Source organism: Sabethes cyaneus, chromosome 1 (genome assembly GCF_943734655.1).
Source record: "Sabethes cyaneus chromosome 1, idSabCyanKW18_F2, whole genome shotgun sequence".
In the NCBI taxonomy this organism is placed as follows: Eukaryota; Metazoa; Arthropoda; class Insecta; order Diptera; family Culicidae; genus Sabethes; species Sabethes cyaneus.
In genome coordinates, this window is record NC_071353.1 from 160576988 (window position 1) to 160595548 (window position 18561).

Consider the following 18561-nt stretch of genomic DNA (forward strand, 5'->3'; position numbering starts at 1 on the left):
CTGGTCCTCCCGATCAGTGTCTTATCGGACTTCACCACCCTTTCCCACAGACCTCCAAAGCTAGGCAAGTGTGGCTAGGTTATGAAAGCGAAGTCTCCCGTTTGTTTTCTCTCATTTTGTCAATCTATTCTTCATTGATCAATACACTGAACATCGATCAATGATAATGATGTTCACTGGAACAACAGACGATCACTGACTTCCCTAGCAGCTAGGAGCCCCGAAACGTTTTTTGCCGTATCTATAACTCGTCTCCACTTAACTCGGGCCTAGCTTACTCATCGCATTTCTGGATCATTGCGAGGCTTTGATCTGGTCGAGCCCTTCAATACTCTAGGTCCCGTTGGGGCATTAAAGAGAACAGATATCATCGCCCTGTTGTCCGACAAACTCGCGACATGGTCGGCCCGCCCTTCCGACTGTTGCCAGGTGATGGGTGAGAATCTCTCCAACGAGCGCCTACAATTGTTTAAAAGATGTTTTACCGACAGTCGATCCTTTTCGATGACTCTATTGACTAAATAACTCTTATTTTGATCCTTTCCGATGACTCTATTGGCTAATGAGTTTTCACAAAATCGGCAGCTGGGAGGCAGCCATCGTATGATGGCCTTCCCAGATTAACTTCCTTTCCACCTCCTTCCGTTACATAACAATCGAAGAACCGCTTCCACCTGTCGACCATCTTGAGCTCGTTTGTGATTAGATTTTCCTCCTCGTTCCTACACATGTCAGGTTTCGTGTGTTAAGAAATGCTGTTGAACATGTAAAAATAAGCAGTTTTGCTGAAGAAATTAAATTTCTATCTCCATCGAGTACCAAGTTATGAAGCATTTTCTTTGAATGCTCGCTACTAATTAGTTTTTCATGTTTAACTTTTGTTTGTTGCATTTTACAAAAATACATTGTTCGAGACAGTCAGCGAAACCCACAGATCATATATCTTTGCAGAAGAGTGCAAACTTCTAGGATCTTCCTATGCTTAGTTATCACATATTCAAGGTTTATTTTTCCTGAACTCCACAAACCTATAGGATCAAATGGGGCAAGTAGAGGCCGGAAATGTAGTATTGCACAGCCCGCTTTGGTGTGGTGTGATTTCCACACACACGCGTCCTCGTTCTAACAAACACGCTGGCATGAGCATCTCTTTCGGACTCTCGCTCATATGGTTTCATGCACTGAGACGAGATTTTGCGAGTGTGTTTTTAGCTGTTAACCACGGTCAGCGGTGTTATTATTGCGAGATATTTGACACGCGTAAATTTGGGACCCTATAATTTTCTCCGGAATATTTCATTTTCTCAGTCTAATTTTTTTTCGGGTTATCCAACTGGTCGCTTAATAGCGTATAAAACTCTGCGCTGGACCCTTTTGTGATGTCAACAAAGTGTCAGGGAGACCTCACATCAGTTCTACCTGACGAAACAGGCAATGTCACCCACTAAAACACAGGTAGAGCCCCAAGCATAGCCGTCACACCTATACCCGCATGCGGAGGCGTTCCGGCCCTGCGCGGACTCCACGAACTGACTCTAAGATCTCTCTGCCAAAGGCCGGAATGTCATATTTTAAATATAATGATGATAATGACGATGATGATGATGAGAAGAAAAATGATAGATCGAATTAGTAAATGTGCTTTGGACTTTTTGTACCACTCTAGTTGCAAAATGTGGTATAATGAAGAAGTGGAGGATTCGTCAGCCCCGCCTGACACCGGTCCTCAACCGCACGCCCGCTTTCAATTTTCAACCACAAAATGAACTAATAGGCAAGACAAATTTCGGAACATTAATGGTTATCAATTTATCAGGCCAAATTTAATCTTTCATCCCCCTAGCATTCATGCACAGTCCCAAGATACAAAGTAAATTGAGCGCAGCACAAGCTGGACGTTCGCGGTAGTCGACAAAAGCTTCAAAATATAGAGCCTCACCCGCCATTCAACCCTCGAGACCAAAGAGCTAGTGCAGTAAAGCTGTGGGCTTAAACATCTCTCCAAGACTCGACCTCTCCCCCATCGACATACTCCGCGGGCGGCCATCAGAGCACAGGACAGCCATGTGGCCAGTGCAAAAATCCTACTGACTCTACTAGCAGCCCGGTCGACTCTACTAGGTCGCCCGAGACCCGAACACACGACACGAATTGACCTAATTTTCCCATCTGTTACCTAAGCACTTCTGTTACTATCCGTAATCATTATAGAGTGGTCCTTCGGCATCCAACTGGATTTGGTATCCCCTTACTAACCCTCAGCCCCCGACCGACCTAATCAATCCGACATTTTTCGGAGATATTTGTGACAGCTGTGTTAAATAGGGATGAATCCCAGATACATTCAGCTATTAATTATCAGAGATCCCCGTACTGTCCTTATTTTTAAATGGAATAAAAGCACTTTCTGAACAACGCAACAATCACATTTGGTAAATTTTTACCCCGAGTCCCACTTGAAATCACAAAAGTATTTTGACATATACCCACATTCAGAAGTAAACGTGACCGCTGTTCATTTACTGATTAGTTAAAAAGCCCTAGTCCACGACAAGGTTCAGTGTTATCGTAGGGATTTTCTCAGTCTAACATTTTGCATGACAAAAATAGTCTATGGAGTACTTTAAATTTCCGGAACATTAGTAGAGCCAGTACGCACAGTAACTAAAATAATTGGTAAGACTCTAATAATACGATTCTTCATGTATACAACCTACATACGCAACGTTTATCCTAGTAGTAACATTGTATACGTTCAATCTTCAACCGATTTCGGTGTTATTTCCATGAATTGATTGAATCTATTTTATTAAAACGAATCGAAGTCACACTAAACCAAACAGTAAATAAATTTTCATGATCTGCTTCTACGTTGAATAGTGCCTTTCCTCTGGTAATCGGTAGACAGTACGCGCGAGTTTTCAAAAAGCTGAAAAATTTTCGAAAATGTCGCCCGTGACCAGAAAACTTATTCCCGCCATTTGTTGGTCGTCCGCAACGGCGAAAAGTTCAAGTGTTATTATGGTATTAACTGGGCAATAAAATATAATAAACTCTTCAATCGTTGTGTGATCCTTAAAAGGACCGATTGTTTGCTTATCATAACTCTAGCTTGCAATAAACTTGCACTAACGGCACCTAACGTAATTCTCTTTTCGGTAAATTGCCGAAAAGCCTCAGCAGCTATGCGATCGACGAAGCCGTTCGTGTATGCTCATGAGTCACGATGAAATACCAGTCCAGGTGGGCAACTGCAAGTGACGTGATGACGATATGCACCGTAAGGCAAACAATGTTTCAAATACAACCTTTAAAATTATGCCACGGATGTGATTCGAAAGCTGCCTGTCCGATGTGTCGCAAACTAGCTGCCTGTCCGATGTGTCGCCAACGAAAGCCGCTGACCGACTGACGATGCGCAGTAAAAGGCATACCAGCCAAAACCATATCGTTCACTGGCGGATGAGTCGATGGATTCTTCGGTTTGTTGGCGTCTCGCTTGGTGAATTTGGATGTCTTCGTTGCCTTATCCGGGGAAGCAGCAACAGCTGAAGCTCAACAATTTTCGATCGGATTCTATAGAGCGTAAATTAAACACAATCATAAGGAAGCTTAAACCATAGCTCATATCGTATATATTTCTGTCATCCGTCCTAGGGAAGCACTGACGTGATAAGGCAAAAAAATTAAAATAATTAAATTTTCCAATGACGCGCATTGAAACTCAATAGTTTTCTATATTTTCTATATTTTCAATATTTTCCAAATCGATTTTCCGATCAATTGGTGTAAATATCTTGAAAATCTATTGAAAATTGACTGAATTATAAGCCGAAGTGTGAAAACGCATTTCCAATTTGATGACGTCATTTCCAACAACCAATCACGAAGCGAGAATTTTGGTAAAACATAGGTTCATTATTTTCAATTTTTCAATAGTTTCACATCAAGAATCCATACTTTTCTTCATTTGGGCCAATTCTTAGAAGACTTTCCAATCGATTGGTGTAAGAATATTGAAAATCGATCGCTATTAGCGCTCAAGACCTATCATTTTTCGTGACGCTCGCATTTTTCGAATTTTTGGAATGATACCCCATCTCAAAACTTGCCGTAAGACGTAGTCAGTCCTACGTCAAAAGCAAAGCATAATCTGTATCCATACAACCTAGTGTGCCTCACGGGCTGTTGGCTGCTCACTAGTTACTGATGGCCTCGTGAGTGAGCCGTGCGGAAGGTGACAACGAGGCTGTGCATTTGCGAGTGTGTAGGTAGCAGAATGTACGTACACAGTACCGGCGGTTGTTTGTCGTACGCTTGCGTCAGTAGCGTAAGCGTTGGATGCTTTGGTTTTCATACACGCTCGCGTCTGAGTGGGTATCGTTTGCTTCTCTCTCGATTTGCAATATTGAGGAAATCAGTGCTGCGCCACCTTATAGCTTAGATCGCTTTGATAGTAACTTAGATACTACAAATTTGTACAGGTACTACTCGTCCTCACCCACCCATATTGGGCACAGACAAAAGTGAGGTATCGTATAAAAAACTAATTTTAAATAAACTTCCAAAATATGCTATATAACTCTGCACTCGATGGAGATAGAAACATCATTTCTTCAGTAAAGTTGCTTGTTTTTATAGTTTCTACAACCTTGCCGACGAAATCATGTGAGATAGGGAAATATAAAAAAAACTTTTATGAAAATAAGCCATGGCCAACTTTTGATGCTTTCAGATTATAACGGACGAACAAATGCTTCGAAGATACTACAGGGTGTGTAGTAATAACTCTCAGTGTATTTTGGACGTATTTGATTAAAAATGTGTTATTCACAGATGTGTCTGCACATTTTTCGTTTAGAGTATATTCAAATATCAACACAGCCTGCAAGCTTGTTTTGAATTTTCATTCGTTTAAGAGCCGTGGTAATCATGGACGCAGCAAGGAAACTTGGGTAGAGTCTATTTTTGAAAAATTTGCGACCGTGTGATATTTTAAAGAAGGTGAAGCCACTCATAATAAACGAAAACTTCAGCTTTCGTACCATCAAATGATACAAGGAAACCAGTTGTTGGAAAATACACCCCAATTCTGACCGCAATCGCATTATAAGGACACCGGAAGCTATCAAACGAGTAGTTCGAGCGAATTCGACGGAAACCAGATCAGTCTGGACGTAAGATGACCAAAGAGCTGAGCTGGAAATTTCGCAGTCAACAATGAATAATATTTTGAAAGATGATCATCAATTGATTCAATACAAAAAACAACGGGTATGAGTGAAAATCGAAAGATTTGTTCGATTTAATCGACGTTTTTCGGCGAAATAAGTATGAAAATTTTCAAATACCAGTTAGTCCGGATATTTCGAGCTACTGCTGGTCTTCGGTCGTCATCTGCGGACAACTTTTTCGTCCATTAGGTTCTACTTGGTTTATCTTTCTCTTTACCAAATGGACGAAAAAGTTGTCCGCAGATGATGAGCGAAGACCAGCAGTAGCTCGAAACGCCCGGACTAACTGGTGCATTGAACCTGGTTTTTAAATCTACACTAAATATTACATCGGAAATGTTTTGAAGAGTCATTTGCTTCCCAAGAATGACCATAATGCTTCCAAAAAGATTCTTCACCGTCTCACCAGGCGAAAGCTACACAGGCTTGGTGTGAGGACAATTTTCCGGATTTTATTTCTACGAAAGAGTGGCCTGCCTTTTCGTATAATTTGAATCGTCTCGGGTTACATGCTAGGCAAACTAGGTAGTACCAAAGGACTGCCTGTGGATACCTTCAAGGAACGTTTGGAAATTTGGGATGAAATGCGTGAGAATATCGTTCGTGCCAGCTGTAACGCTTTCCAACAACGATTGCAACTGCTTATTAAAGCAAAATGAGAAAAATTAGAGTTGGACTTGTTTAGGACAAATGTTACTGGATATACTTTACGCGAAATATCACTCAAAATTAAAAATTATGCAAGCGTCTTATTTTTATCATTATTTACTTTACTGACAGTTATTACTACTCCGCATATCCATAGCATATACATATCCAAAACATTTTTCTTTCAAGCCATTAAGTTGGTATAGGTACAAGTCAAGCCACTAGCTTGCGGACGACGAGGCTCCGTCATATTATTCTTTCTCGAATACAAATGAAATTTTGAAATGAAAACGGTTGCATTTTTAGTTTTTAATGTTCTTGTAAAACTTTCTTTTAGCTCAAAAATATTAAACTTTATTTGTCTTCGAGATAATGTTTCACCTCCACCGAATCGGTTGAACCCTGTTTCACAATTTCACCCAGAGCACTAGCTGGAAACGTGTCAAAGATTTTTGCCGCCTTCAGGAGCTTTCGCAGCCGAACTACCAAGTGGCAATGAAGCGTCCCCGAAACTACACATACGTGACTAATCGGCGGAATAGCTTCGTTCTGAGCGTGCGAGGCGAAGACGAAGGGGATGGGATCCTTAGCATCCAGCAGAGTAGGTACAAGAATTGTCTGATGATGCGTATTTTGACTGTTATTTTTCAGTTTTACCTAATAGTTTACAACCCATTCATGACGACACTTTTGCGGGCGACGTGATGTTTGCGCTGGGGGTTGAAGGATTTCTATGTGCGACTAATCGGTACGCCCTTAAGGTTTCTGTGCTGAACTTTTACCTTCGTTGGGTTGTTGGTATAATCACAATTTGAAGAGATTAAATCAGTCAGGCTGTTAGAACCGAGAATAATTAAATATTCTTAGCTTAAAGTAATCCTCCTCTTTAACATCGATCGAAGAATTCTTAAGGAAATCCTAAAGTAGTTGGAGTAGAATTGCAATTTCCTCATTTTCCACTCTCGGATAAATAAACCGAAACAATCGACACCACCGGATTTGATGCTGTGTAGAGAATGGAGAACCCCTTTTTTCCAACGGAAGACACATTCCACACACTGTGTGTAATTCCTTTGCTCAATCACACTTCATTTGCAGCTTTGTTTCTCATACCATCGCATTGGACCGACCCACTACAAGGAGCAAGCAAGGAAGACATGAACCTTCCGATTCCCAGTTGGGTACAGACGGAATGGATTTTTTTATGCCGAGAGTCGTCGTCGTCGTCGTCGCCGTCGACATCCTATTTCTGCAGCTCATCTGCCGCATTGTTTCTCTGATTTCACCTTGCAGGAAATGGAAGCAACCCGCATATCGCTAGACACGACATCTCTAGTGTTGCCGATACTGATGCGAAGACGAAAGCGAATGGAGTATAATTCCAAAATATACCCTTTTTAAAACCGCACTCGGATTGGAACTCTGACTGCCAAGGTTACCGTTGCCGAGGCAGTGAGTCTAACAAATAAGTTTGTTTAAAAGATTTTTAAAACCATAAATTTTTTTAGTCTAATTAACTGTTTAATAAAGGTTTTAAATAATTCATACTCTTATTTTTATGTTTCAAAATTGTAACATTTTTACAATTTCCCTTTGCTCGGACAGCGTGAATCGGGAGAATATAATGTTTTCATTTCAACACTTACTTACGGATACTGATTGCTTCTAACCCGCACCCCCACCATGCATGGGAAGAAAAGTACAATCACGAGACAGTAAGGGGAGCATGCATTTACGGCTTTATTTTTTACCATCCTCACACATGCGGAAAAATGGCTTAACTTGCAACTGACTGTGTGCCTACGAGTATGGTACGATGTTTCTCACCTCAGGACACGACCGTTTCCATGCCGGTGCCGATTGTCTGTGGTGTCTTGTTTGTTACCGTGCAGCGCAGCGGTGCTGTTCCGTAAATTTGGGATAGGATTTTAGCCGAGCCAGGTTTGGAAAATGGCATTTGCGATCGGGTTCCGGTCGGCTTATGACGACGCCGAGATTGCAATGGAAAGTCACAGCTCGGTAATCTTTTGTACAGTATACGGATAGCTAGAAAAATCGAAATCTTTTCTTATTCACCGTACCCTTTTTGTACACAGAGAAGGGACGGTCAGTAAAATATAATTAATTATACTGTTTTTTTTCAATTCCGCTATCGGAACTGCAACAGACGGTTTCCTTCATTAATATCGTCGATGCGCATTTATTTTCCTCCTCCTCACGCTTCACAAATAATCACTGTTCATTTTGAACCCAGTTTCGCATTACAGATTTTCCAGTTTAATATTTTCTTAAAGCCGTTGGGACCAATTTAAAAGAAAATGTATATGTAAACCTTTAGAAGGCTTTGTGATTGTTCTGCGTTAGAGCATCGTACTCGGCTTGGCTACTGAGAGAAATTTACTGACGGGACTTCAGGTCCATCGATAGTTCGGTACTCTGAACTCGGACGCTGAAAACCAAACACTAATCGTATCCGTACTAACGATACAACTATTACATATGCAAACTTACCATTCCATACTGTAAGGAATGGTAAGTTTGCATGTGACTTGCAACAAATGTATGAATTGATACTCCCCAATTACAAACTCAACATAGCTTTTGCCAGCCCAAGCTCCTACCTAGCGCCTCCACGTGGTAATACCCGGTAATACTCTATTGAGTAGCTAAGCTAGGAGGTACGATGCCGCGTGGTTCCCAGATGCAGACGGCTGAGCCACACGGCCTTGGTAGCAGGTAAGTATAATATGTTATTTTAATTATTTGTTTCGTTTTAGCTCATCAAGCACCTCCTATTGTACAATTGAGACTCTAACCGTAACAAGCTTAAATAATGCACATGGATATCGTAAGGAAAAATGAAATTAATTATTGGATATTAGAATGATGGAAACTGACGCAATTATTTTTCATTCGAAGAATTGATGGTGAGATTGTTCTATTTTTCCCATATATTATCCATTTAATTTTATTTTTAATATTTTATTCATATCGTATATTACTGGGTACAAGAACACCTATGAAGAGTTTTTGCGCATCCTCTTAAAGTAGGTGATCAACTAACGTACCCATTTCTACAATCGTAAGGACATGGCCAGGTGTATGGTGTACTTACGGGTACATCATATCAACCACTCATGTTGTGTACGGTTGTCTATGCTATGCTATACTATGCTATTGATACTCCCCAATTACAAACTTACATATAAATTTTGTTTTATAGTTATGGGCAACAATAAACAGCTAACGCTTTTGTAGACTTAATGAAGAAGTACCGGCGACTGTAGCAGAATTCGGATTCTACAAATGCCACTACACTCGGAAGCTCGTCCGTTGATCTGACTTGGTACATACAGTTGAAGGGTAAAAATGACAGTTCGTGCTTTTTCTCCCATCGACCGGACCGGTAAATGTTAGAATTAGTTCCGATACCCTCCGAACACACAACATCCAAACCGCCGTTAAGGGCTACCAAATTATCTCAGAAGAATTCGCAAAAAATTCAAAATCTTCGTCTGTGTGCAAATGAACTAAAAGGGGGTCCCATATACACTTATGTCTCTTTACTATTTATGCTAGTACGTACAATTTTTTGCGTTTGTGTTGAATAAAATCAACGAGTTTCTAACCTCCGATCCTCTGTATCCTCTCTTGCGTCGTTTGGAACAAGTGTGTGAAAATGATCTCATAGTCGCCTGTGCCGACGATATTAGTGTTACGCTGCTTATCACTGCACCAAAAAGTTACATTACTCAAGACCTTCTTGTCCTCCAAAATGTGGTATATAGCAGCAAACTTACAACCAACGGCAGCACACGTTGCAAAACTAACTGCTACTATGAGAACTTATCTTTCCGGATAAGTGCTTGCGCGACTGTTCCGATGCATCAGTTGACTCGCAGTAGAGAAGATGGAGGCCTTAAACTGCATATCCCAGTGATGAAGTGCAAAGCGCTACTTATAAATCGCCATTTGAATGAGATTGGCTCTCTTTCCTACTATAGTTCCTACAATGCCCACGAAAATCCCACTCGACATTCCCTGTCTCAAGCAAATCCTGAATAATTATTCAAACCTTCCCTTTCAAATCCGCCAAAACCCTACCACTGTTCTTATCCATCGTTTTTTCCTGGAACGCCCCGATAGACCAAAAGTGGAAATAGCAAACCCAGGAACCTACTAGCCCCGAATATGGAGAAATATAGCTTCCCGGAGACTATTATCTTCGCAACGCAGTGCACTCTACATGTGGGTAAACCAAAAAGTCCCACATCGACGGCTAATCAATATTATGGGACGCGTAGATGGAGCTTTCGCATCCAGATCCATTTTCAAAATTCGACGAAGAGATTTCCCGTTGATAATCAGCTTAACTGCCCTTTTCCGTGCGGACCGGTCGCAACTGTGACGAATTCACTCTCGAACAACGTTTTTAGTCTCTGCACTTCTAACGCTTCGTTTTCTTTCGGTTTTTTTCACGGTTTTCAACAGATACCGTCTCGACAAATCTTTTTACTGCACAGTATGCGAATCTTCTGTTTATACCGAGTCAAACATCACGAAAAATAGTGCTGCATGCAACACCGTTTCAAAGTTAATTTATTATCAACGACCGTAACTCGAACATTGGTATGTGTACGCCGAACTAGACACAATAGTAAGTAAGTAAGACTTAAGTCATGATGACACACACACGCATGGTATTAGTTTGATTATATTAATTTTATATGCCGTTGTAAGCATAAAATGATTTTTGCTCGAATATGCATGTGTCACACTGCACATGAAATGCGTGTAATTATTCCTCATCACGTATATCGCCTCCAAATACTACGGGTATGCTAATTTTACAGTTCAAATACGACTTATAGCATGCATATCTGTACGCAATGCCTATTTTTTTTACTTTTATATACACACAAAAAAGGCTAGCTGGGTATTAAGTGAACCTTGAACCACAGAGAACTGGATTAGACTTCCAATGGAAATTAGAATATATGGTAAATTTAAGTATCGGAAATGCACGGCGAAAAACGAGCAGAAGATCTGAGAGACAACACAGTAGCAATGCATTTTTCTCTTTTTATTTTAATATGGTTTTAATCATTTTGTCAATCACCGCAATATTACATTAATAGATACGTTTTCTTTCTCCCTTTTTCGGGTCATCCAGCTGGTCCCTTAGTAGCGTAACTCTATACCGGGCCCTTTTAAGAATGTTGTCATCATCAGAGTTTCAGAAAGACCTCAATCACCAGTCCTGCCTGACGAGACAGGCAATGGCGCCCACTAAACCACTAAAACACGGATAGAGCCCCAAGCATAGCCGACATGCCGAAGGCGGGCTCCACGAACTGACTCTAAGATCTCTCTGCCAAAGACCTGATGATGAGGAAAAACAATAGAGAAATCGAATTTGTAAATGTGCTTTACCTTGAACATTTTGTACTACTTGAAATGAAAAATGTAGTATAGAGAAGAAGTGGAGATGTCGTCAGTTCCATCTGACACCGGTTGTCCACCCGCCTTCAATTTTCCAACACAAACAACCACAAATGAATCAATAGGAAGGCAAATTTCGGACCATCAGTGGTTATCAACTTTTCAGAGCTCTACCCTGATGACTTATCAGGCTCGACCGCCGGAACAAATTTCAACCCTGGCATTTATGCACTGCCCCAAGATGGGTCTACGAAGTAAATTGAATGCAGCAAGACGTGGCCGTTCGCGGTAGTCGACAGAAGCTTTAAACCATAAAGCCGCATCCGCTTTCTTTGAGCTCTTTTTGGACTTTCCTTGAACTCTTGATCCGTTTTTCAACTCTTTTAAGATTTGTTCCGGTTTCATTCTAAATTCTTTTTGGATTCCTTTTGATTCGTGTTGAGCTGCTTCTGGACTCTTTATGGACGCTCCTTGGACTGTTATCGAAATCTTTGGACCTTATTGGCTTCTTTGTGGACCCTTTTGGGTTCTTCTTGGGTTCTTTTCAAACTCTTCCTATAAAGATTAAATTCTTCTTGGAATCTTTTTAGACTTTTTGGAGCTCTCTGGATTCTTTTTGGACTCCTTTTGAAGTTCCCTTGGACACGTTTTGGATTCTTTTTTGAATTTCGGTGAATCCTTTTTAAATCGTTTATAACTGTTTTTTGACTCCTTTTGAACTACATTCAAGTCGCTTTTTACGTGAAGGATACGTCCCGCGTAAATCAAAACCGCGTTAAAAAAACCACGTAAATTTCCAAATTCACGTAAAAAACTACGTACATTCCAAAATTCGCGTAAAAAACCGCGTAAATTCCGAAAATCGCCTAGAAAAACCGCGTAAATTCCAAAATTCGAGTAAGAAAAACCAAAATTTCGCGTAAAAAAACTGTAGATTTCTATACTAGGTGAAAAAATAGACGTTTTGAGCACATCCGCGTAAATTCCGAAAATCGCGTAAAAAACCGCGTAAATTCTGAAAATCGCATAAATTCCGAAATTCGCGTTAAAAAAAACGCGTAAATTCCGAAATTCGCGTAAAAAAACCGCGTAAATTCCGAAATTCGCGTAAAAATAGTAGTGTAAAAAACCGCATAAAAAGCGATTTCAGTGTATTTTTCAGTTGCTTCCTCTAGACTCTTTTAGAATTCTTTATAGATTTTTGAGACTCCTTAAGGACCATTTTTGGGCTGCTTTTGGAGCGCTTCTTGGACTATTATTGGATTCTTTGGATATTCTTAGCTTCTTTTTGGAATCTTTAGATTGCAATCTTTGGACTCTTCTAGGACTTTCCTTGAACCCTTGAATCATTTTTAGACTCTTTTAGGATTTCTACACGACTCTTTATAGGTTTTTTTGGACTAGACAGCTTCTATACCCAGGGACCACGTTATGAAAATTTGATCCAATTTTAATGCAACCATTGAGACCCGACACGCATCACATCTTTATTGGTTTTAATGCAGCATACGATACAGTCGATCGTGACCAGTCCAGCTATGGCATATTATGGACGAACATGGTTTTCCGGGTAAGCAAATGTGACTGATCAGAGCTACATTGGATCGAGTAATGAACGTTTCGTGCGCATCTCGGGGACACTATCATGTCCCTTTGAGACGCGACGAGGATTGAGACAAGGTGACGACTTATTCTGCATGTTGTTCAACATCGCTCTTGAGGGGGTGATCAACGAAACGTAAACTCAAATCTCGTTTTGCGTCCACTATTGGGGGGACTATGTAAGAGTCAGTTTGATAGATTTCTTTTGAATTACTTCATTACATTACATAGCTTTACATTATTCACCGAAAAGGGGGAAGGTGTGATGCACAAGTTGTGCATACGCCGTCATAATTCAGTACATTGTCATCCGAAAGTCGCTGTTTAGTGCGCTTTACGGTTCGGAGGAATCATTCGACCACATCTACTACAAAATGATATCGAACAAATCGTTCGGCAAACGGTTCATCTAGCCGATTCGTGTATTGGCCTCTAGGGTAGTCATATTCAAAATATATTTAAATAAAAAGAATTATCTTTCGAATAAAGCCATTTTTATTTATGCGGAATTCAACGACTCTACAAAACTATCACTTCATTGCTCTTCACATCACTCATTCTCCCTGCGAATTTGTTCCTCCTGTTCCGGCGTAAAATCATTTTTAATGTTGAACGTCTGCCGAATCTCCTCCGGTGTTTTATCCTTCGTCATATTCGTCACCGTTTTACTGCAAGTGTCCAGCAGAGCCTTAATATCCAGATAGTTGGCGACCAAAATCAGCTCGAACAGAGTACTCTGGTCGACGCGCAGAAAATCCTGATCCCAATGGCAGATATCGTCCGACGGTTTCTCCCGATTTTCATCCGACGATCGGTGCCGGATCGTCCTTGTGGTAAGTGACTTCAGTACCACTCCAGTACCTTCCGGAGTATTACTGCGGCCACGTTCGGCAGCGAAACGAATTCCTCCTTCGTAAAGTCCAGACCAAGATCTTCGATCATGGTTTTCAACGTTCCGGAACATTTGACGATGTCGACGGTTGTATGGAAAATATGGCCGTCCAAGGATTGCAGTTTAATGGAATTGCTGGCATTGCTAGATATTTTTTTAGTGTGTCTTGTTAACTTTTATTAACGAACAATGAAATTGTTGTTTTCAACGAAACTGATGCTCTTCAACCGAATGTTGAATGTCTTTGTTGGTGTCAATTGACATTACTTATTCAAGTCTTAAGGTAGTTGAAGAAGGAGCACCGGTAATATGGTAGGTAGAATAAATATTAGAAATATTTAATGCATTAGAATTACTTTTTTATGCAGGAACTTTAGCTTTTCTGAACCTTCTAAACAAAATAATTTAATGCGCATATGCTGCAAACCAACGGAGATTGCTGAAAATTTAGTAAATATTCTATGGGATATTTTATTATGGTCGCTATAGACCAAATCGATCAGGATGGCCTAACAGTAAAACTACAACATTTCTGCTCACGGATGTATTGTTAAGTTAACAAAGCTGGCGAACTGATTTAGCTTTTTACCAGACCAAGCTGTATGCTTTATAGCTTTGTAGCGAAACGTTTCATTAATTTATGGCTTTGGCTACCAAGCAGCAAAAATCGTAATCGGTTTTATTGCTGCTTTCTGATAAGACTACTTAAGCTTAAAATTATAACAAGCTTATGATTCTTAAAGAGGTTATAAACCCCTTCGGAAGATCTGGGTCCCTTTGTCGGAAGGCAGTTTTATAGCAGTCATCAGGAAGTACTGGTGGAGCTCGTAGATTTCGTAGATGGTAGAAACCATATCCTACGGATAGTAAACTTTTCTGGTGACTTGGTAACTGCCGGTCTGCCGCGTTTACAAATAGTACCGCAGGGTAGCAATTTGGGACCACTGATATTCTGTGTTTGTATACGATGCAGCGTTATTACTCAATTACGGAAGGCTTTTTTCGTTAATGACCTAAAAAATCTATCTTATATTCGGATGAATTGAGGACTGCAGAATGTTACAGGAGCTCCGGAACTTGTTTAGTGACTGGTGCGTAGCTTTCATCGCACTAGAAGCGCTATAGTGTTTGATTACGAAATTACCGAAGCCAAACAACCGTCCAGTTAGCTTCAAGGTACGATGCTGGTCGCTTGTTGGACCAGCGACGTCGCAGTGGTCGCATGTTCGAATCTCGGCTAGGCGGTGCTTGCTAGATAGAGTCAGTGGGAACGTTACACTGGCCCCGTAATTTTCCTGTAGTCTAAACAGCCGGCTGCGAAGTCCGTCGATAAAAAAGGGTAATGTCTAATGACGGGTTAAGTCCACGGCTTTCCTTTTTTTGCCGGAGCCAAACTGAATAGGGTAGAACCGCTGAAGGATCTTGGAGTATTACTTGACGACGAGAAACTCACTATCTAGTCCCACATTTCTGCCATAACTGACAAGTCCAGTCGTAGTCTTGGGATCATATTTAAGAACGCTGGTGAATTCAATGACCCACTTTGCTTCAAGGCTCTCCATTGTTCTTATTCTGTCGACCTTGCAGACACTCTGAAGTTACTAGCATCGTTTGGATAGACCCATTGAATTTGTTATCGAAAACTAGAAACGTTGCCAACAGTATATTGTTTTGTTGTCGGCCCACCCAGTGTAATCAGTCATTGATTAGAAAGCATTTTTTGTCGAACCAAAATAGAACAAATCCTATTAAATCCTAATTAGAGGAATAGTTTGTTAACGGTACGAGTAAAGCAATGGTTTATTTCATTTGTTCAAGCTTGTGCTTCGTATATAATGCCGGAGATGATTTTTTATATTGAACCTCTGTCCCGAAAATCATTCATAAAATTTCTACCAGCAGCTCCAACACTGTAAATCTAGCTTAAAAATATTCCTCCAGCGACGACACCAGTTAAGTTAATAAAGTAGCTACTCGACCATAATCACCACACCGATAACCTTGAAAGCTGTCTTCATTAACAACCCCACTTCCGGCGGACGATTTGTTTATCTCCTCCGACTAATGACCAGCCGTTACCGTTGTTGCTGCTCTATCTGCTTATCTCCGACTAACTAAGTAGTAGAACATTCTAATTTTCATTCATAGAATTGTGCTTCCCTCACGCCAAGATAGCCAAGAAATGAAAAATGACCGCTCATTTTCTTTCCCACCACAGAGGCACACCGAATTCATTAGCATAATTCTGTCGTCAAATTTTAATGCGTCCCCATCAATTCGGCAGGCCTTCGCCAACGGCGACGACGGTGGCGGCTCAATTTTCCTATCACTGCGTCCAAATCTAAACCGTCAAAAAGCTGCTACTCAAATTGAACCATCATTTTTTCCTCCGGTTTGTTTGTTCGTTTGAAAGGAAAAACCTTCTACCGTTATCAGATTTCCACACCGACCGACCGACCGTCGGCATTTCAGCAAGCGTGGGAACCAAAATTACGCTGGAATTTCGTTCTGGGAAAACGCAAGCCGAAAGGACGGCTCTCTGTTCCGTTCGTCCTTACTCGCCCAAACATGCCAGCACACTGCCGTGTGCTTCGTCGTGGTCGACCTCGGATTCGTCCCCCCGGGGGGTGTAGCCTTTGGATGAACACTTTCTGCGTTCGTTCGGGCGCTCGGTCCGCGTTGCCGGTCGATATCTTTTCGAAGCGCGGCGACGGCATCTGCGCAGTCCGTCTGCGGGGCCCATTGGGTTGGCGTAGCTCAAACTGCTGGGGAGTCCTGTTGTCCCGCTCTTTCCCCCCTAGATGAAAGCACTGTGCAAGGTGCAGAAACGAAGAAAAAAATCACTGCTGCACTGCAAATGACAAGATATTAACGCCTTTTTCTACGTGCTGGGGACGTGACGAAGGCAGGCGGAACTGGAGTTCATCCACTTCGGCCCTGCTCCGGAACCGTGTGTGTCGTGCGGTTAGAGCACTGATGACGAGACAACACGGGGAGGCAACGAGAGCGACGCTTCCGCTTGGTTTGACGCGCGTTCGGGGTTTCGGGCAAACTTGAACCACGCGCTCTCTCTCTGCTCGAAAGCTGTGTGCGAGCCCAGTTTAGTTGCAAACTTTGCCAACGTCACCGCCGAGCAAATCGCGCGCACCGCACAGGTAGAATTCCGGAACTGCGGAGACGTAGAGCGCCAGCAGGCTTCGGTACCCATCGAGTGTGTGCATTTTTTTTATAATTTTTACCGTGCGGCACCCGCCGGAGTGCGGATTCCTAGCGTCGGGGACAGGGAAGGCAGGGAAAGATAGACAGGTAGTGATAGCCCACGGATTCGGGATACATCTTGCCAGGGTGTGGAAGAGCCGGGCTGAAGGAACATCAACAACAATAAAGGAAAACTAGTGCAACAATAAGACGGCTTAAAATCGGGGATTCGGCTGTGTTCTTCGAGAAGAAATTGCGCTACCGCTGGTGCTGTGCTGCCGGGGAGGAGAATTTCCAGGCAGCGTAGAGCACGGTGCTGCAGCAGGACCATGCGGAAGAGGGTGAGTGGTTTTTCATTCTTTGTGCTTCGACGAGGGGCAGCAAGCGGGGGAAGCGGCTAGATAATAACGGTAATAAACAGATAGCCTTAGTTGTTTGTCTCGGAGTTACTTCAGTAAGGAAGGCGGGGGCCCGGGAGGAGAAACGAGTATCAACAGTCAGTGTCAACCTTCGGATTCCGGCGGAGGGAGGTTGAGTTCGCCAGTGCAGTTTAAACTAGTCGTCGTTTAACGGGAGTGGATCGACCTGCAGGAGGGCAGGAGGACGGCTCCGCTGTGGTGCCCGTTTTAATCTTTTGTCATCTCGAAAAATGTATAAAACCATAAACGAATAAAATGATAAAGGAATAAACAGGATTGGCCCGAAACTCGGTTCGGTACGGGAATTACTCGATTGTAATCCGTGCTGGCTGGCGGTGAGGGGACTAGTTTGGAATCGGGAATGCAGTTTATGTTTTCAACCGGAAGCTGAGGTTAGAGTGTTGTTTTGATTTTAGATTAAATTCAACTGAATTGAGTAAACTAAACTACCAAATTTGAACATTTTGTCGATTCACGAATTTTCTTTTTCAAAAAACTATTAAGATTATTATTTAAAAAGTTTTGCCAACGTTACGAGTTTTTTTCTGCATTCTAAATGAATAATTTTAAAAACAATGATCAATGTGAATTTTTAGGTACTTTACAGTACTTTTTCTGCTTATTTAGATCACCGTGACACTAATGTTATTAGAACTTGTTGATTGTTTTCGGTGAAAATCAAAAATTATTGATTTGGTGTGACGTTTCTGCCAAATGTTTTCCTTCGGCCATCATCAGACGTAATAACGCGTCAATTCTGCAACATCACTCACAACAGTTGAACTGGGTTATTTTGAATGCAATCTCAATGTACTTTCGTTTTATTTTCGAGCAAAGATGGTGGCACAAAATTATGCATTCCCGATTCGGCATTCTTAAATTAATAATCGTGTATTTTCTGTTAGAGTCGATAGAATTGTAGCAGCTGGCCCTGCAATTGTCCTGTACTCTAATAGCTGGCTGCGAAGTCTGTCGTATAAAAACAGAAGGTCAAATTAAGATAACGGAATGTAGCACCTAGGCTTTGCTTTTTTCAGTATTTTCGTATATTGTCAATCTGGTAACTTGCAAATAATGATTATAAAATAATTTTAAATAATTTTTCAGTGGTCTTTTCAAAAGAGAT

At 41.5% G+C, this 18561-nt stretch overlaps 1 pseudogene; it reads right to left on the reverse strand.

Moving 5' to 3' along the window:
- Positions 1–13461: 13461 nt before the first annotated feature.
- Positions 13462–13943, reverse strand: LOC128737670 (S-phase kinase-associated protein 1-like; annotated as a pseudogene).
- Between the last annotated feature and the right edge of the window lie 4618 nt (positions 13944–18561).